The sequence below is a fragment of the Chenopodium quinoa genome, unplaced genomic scaffold (genome assembly GCF_001683475.1).
Source record: "Chenopodium quinoa cultivar QQ74 unplaced genomic scaffold, ASM168347v1, whole genome shotgun sequence".
Lineage (NCBI taxonomy): Eukaryota > Viridiplantae > Streptophyta > Magnoliopsida > Caryophyllales > Amaranthaceae > Chenopodium > Chenopodium quinoa.
In genome coordinates, this window is record NW_018743405.1 from 721,384 (window position 1) to 725,800 (window position 4,417).

The window sequence follows — 4,417 nt, forward strand, 5'->3', positions numbered from 1 at the left end:
CTACAAAATATTAATTACAATAAATATTGGACAAAGCCATTATTAAATACATATGAATACTAATTTATCTATATACTTATTTTTACATTATTTATTTCCTTTATCAATTAAATTGGAAAAATATTTTGGCCGTATATTGACCCTACCCAATAAGGGCCCTATCCATTAAAAAGCCCTATAAGCTTGGCCCTGACCTTGTTATCATTGGGCTACCCTACTAAATAACCACCTCTACTCACACATAAAATCTACGAATCAGACGCCCCTTTAAACTTCCACCGAATGAAGCTTACTCTTACCAAACATCTCTTGGGAAAAATGGTTGTAATTTTTTTTAAATTTATTTGTAATCTTATATAGTTTTTCATGTTATATGAAATTGAAACATATTTCAAGGTATTAGAATATCGAGGTAAAAAAAAAAAAAAAAAAAACAAAAAAAACACATTGAGTTGTAATTTTTTTTTCCTAACATATCATCTAAAACTTACTTACTACAATTATTGTCCATATAAAAGAAAAAGTACTTTGTTATGTTGAATTAGTTTATAATTTGTCTGCAATTTAGACATTGTAGGACTATAGTTTTATGAACAATGCAAGTTAATATAAAGTTGGATAAGTTTTGAAATAAAAGACCTAAATTCTGTTGCGACAATAACAAGCCAAATTAACCAAACAAAAATCATCCATGTAAAAATGGCTGAACTTCAAACAGTTTTTCAAATTATTTGAAGCTCCGTTGATGGAGATTGATGATAATGCTGCAAGTATTAATAGCCTAGACTCTAATTAACAAGCTCCTCTATCTTCGGTAACTTCCTTGAACTGTTCATCTTATAAGTACGACACTGATGCAGAGTTAAAGCCACTACATTTGCCATGCTTGCTGATCCTGATAGTGCAACGCTCATGTTTCTTTTGCAAAAGAAAACTCAGCAAGTATAACCTGCTTAAAGTTAAGTTGAATAAAGAATTATTATCTACAGATTATGCAAAGTTCTTATAATTGAAACAAATTTCTTTGACATTATCTTACAAACTGCTCCAATTTTAGTTGAAGCAGTAATTTGTGTATAGCTAGAGTGATCATTATACGCTAACCAATCATAGCAAAACAAAATCAGCAATCAAAATGCGACCAATTACATTAACACATAAACGACTAATTACACATTAATCACCGAGGTGAAATCACCAAATTGGGGGACTGCGCGCGTAGCGCGCGGGCCAACAACTAGTTAGGGCAAAAGTGGCAACAAAACAATCAAAATTCGGCATATAACCAATTTAATTAGCATCACAAACCAAAACTGAAGAAAATTACAAACCCTTTTTTTTTAGTCAATCACTGCAACTTAGGCACCTCTTCAAGTAATTGACCTTTTCCACAACCGACTCCCTGTTCGACTCATTTGCAATTGTTTCAGCTTTCTGAAAAACAAAGTCCCCCAATTCAATAACCATAAATTCAATCAAACCCTAAATCAAGCAATCAAACAATGAGAGAAGAAAGAGCAGAAGACCTATACACAATTTCAATGTCGGATTCGACGGAAGAGTAGAGACGAGCAAAAGCGTCGTCGCCCGAGACATTGGAGCCGCGCTGCTTTTTGATGTCGTATTTGTCGTATTTTTGGCAGATCGCGTCAACTCTGGTGATAATGTCAATCTCACTCATTGTTAATGCAATTAAAAAGAATGGTGAGTGTAGAGCTTCAATGGGTTTGGTTGAGAAGAGAGACAGGAGAGAGAGGAGAGAGAGAGAGAGGAGGAGCGAAATATGAGGAGAGAGAATGAAAATGAAAAAAGAAAAGGAAAGAGATAAAGAGAATAAATAGGGGAAGGGATAAAAGGGCCGCTTTTTTATTTTAAATGTCACTGGTTTGGTTTGAACTGGTGCCCTTTAAGGAACTAGGCACAGGTTTGGTTTAAACCGTTGGTATTTCCATTAAACTAAATTATGCCTTGTTTTTTTCCCACCGATTTTTAAGAACCGGTGCCAATTCCTCGGTGCGCATTTGTGTTTTTCTACTAGTGCAACATCAATTCCAAGCATATAATCAGCTAAACATGCTACTAATTGATCACTTCATCACAATTCACAATCCTAGCATGGTACTACGCTACACAAATATTCTTGTGCACATATGTACCTTGAATAATGTCTTAACTCGGCCACACTCACTATAAATCACTTAGCTCGAAGCGTCCTACAATTAAAATACATAACTACAATCAATCCATTATTCTTAATAATTTCTAGCAACTATAATACTATATAAACCATACTAATTAACCCCTTTTAATGACATATAAGCAATAAAACCTTATCTTAAAGTGGATACTTCAAATCTTTTTAAAAAGACTTAGTTTTCATGATTAAAAAATAATACCAGCATACTTATTTTCCCTTCCCCTATTCATTCTCTTTTATGGGTAATCAAACCCTAACTCTATAATTAAAAAGTAGTGTGTGTAAATGATTCCAGCATTAAATTGAATGCTTTAAATTTATCAAAATATGAGTAGTCCATGAATTAATCAATAACAACAACCTAGCCTCAATCCCTAACCAATTATACAAAAGCCCCAATTTCTAAGGTTTATAATTTGGGGGTTTTTTATTAAATAAAAAACTGAAATTTATACTAATAAATTAGCAACATCAAAATCCTAAAATCTATACCAAAACATAATAAAAATCATTCCTTTAAAAGAAGTTTTTTATACACACAAATCGTAAAGAGAGAGAAGGAGGAAGACAGAGGCTCCAGCTAGCTAGGCTGCCAGCACTGCTACCGCTGCCAGTGGTGGTGGTGGCGTCGGTGAGCTAACCGCGCAAGAGAAGGGAGAAAGAGAGAGGAAAGGCATGATATTTTAGGATAAAAAGAAGAAAAGGAAAATAAAAATAAGTAGAAAAGGAAAGAGAGAAAATAAAGAGGAAACCTTTGAATTTTTGTGAAATCTGACAATTATGAACGTGTGTGGAAAATCTTAATATTTCAAAGTATTTATACTCTCCTTACAAAAATAAAACTCATATTAACAATTAGGCGCGGGCAACTGGTTGATCCTTGCCCGAGGCCTCGAAAGGTGTACCATTGCAAGGAAGGATGTACCACTGCATGGTACTAAGCACCGCGTCACGGTGAAAATCACCATGGCACGGTGCAAAGTGCCACAGCTTGATGTTGGCATCATAATACAATATAGAAGTTGCATCGCAACTCAGCACTTGTACTGTGCCACGATGCTGGCTACGATGGTAGCAGTATCGCTGCAACGCTGCATCTTGCTGTAGCAAAATATACTTGTGCTAGCTTCATTTAATGCGCGGGTGGCACAATACATGCTTCTTAAGGCGGAGCAAGGGAATTGGGCAGGTGCCTTTGGGCGCGGGGCTAGTACTTGCCCAAAATAGGATTTTAAGCCTTTGAAAAGGAAAGCTGATAAATCTTGCCCTATACACTTGCCCCGGGTGCTTTTCTTTGCCTGCTAACTTGGCTCACTTGTACTCTAACTTACCGAACTTGATTTACTTGACTTCTATAACTGTTGTCGAGCTTCCTTCTTGATATTTGAATCCCGGAAAACCCGACACACCTACAAAACAAGCCAAAGAAATGTAAAAGCGAGAGAATAGCAAAAAAACAAAAAAGCTTTAAAAGGATATTTTTTTCTTAACCATTAAAAATACGCATTTCTCTAAAATTATACGCAAGCACGCAAAACAATCATTATTACCTAAATATACGACAAAAGAAGCAAAACGAGAAGAAAACTATCCTATGAGTGCCATAATGACACTCATTAATTAGTCCCACTCGATTGAAACGTATTTAATGATCATATGATGAAAATGAATATTTTCAATTTTTTCATGTATCAACATCTTAAAATTATATACTAATACAAAATTAAAGATATCAATTGTGAAATTTGTGTATCTGCAAGCATGTTCACTCAAACTACTGCAATAAATAAAAATTGAGGGATGTAGGGAATATTACAAACATTACCCCAAACTTGAACCCCACTGTGATAACACACTTAAGCATGGTGGCGTCCAAAGGGAAGGAAGATAGAGAAAAAGAGTCGCCAACAAGTTTTAGGAACTTGTAAACCGTTCACTAGGTGAAGGTTACACCCCTTCACTATCCAGGAGATCGCTAACTCCAATAGGTCTGGAACCATGACTAGTATTTCGGGGATGAAGGTACAAATCCAACCTAAAAGAGATTGAACCTGCCCTAATAATAGGCCTCTACTTTATTCTGATCGTATTCATGTGCGCTTTCTGACTAACATGCAATCAATAGGTTTAACCTAAACCTGTTTAATCTATGTTGGTTGAATATTAATGCACAAATAAAACAATTATTGGCGATCACTTGAATTATAATCATATTAACCC

At 35.1% G+C, this 4,417-nt stretch overlaps 1 long non-coding RNA gene across 1 annotated transcript; it reads right to left on the reverse strand.

Moving 5' to 3' along the window:
• Window positions 1–551: 551 nt before the first annotated feature.
• On the reverse strand, window positions 552–1,817 carry LOC110738929. Its single transcript, XR_002514675.1, has 3 exons — window positions 1,527–1,817; window positions 1,332–1,434; window positions 552–949 (listed from the first exon to the last, which is right to left on the reverse strand). It is a non-coding gene; the product is annotated as an uncharacterized LOC110738929 (long non-coding RNA).
• Window positions 1,818–4,417: the final 2,600 nt, after the last annotated feature.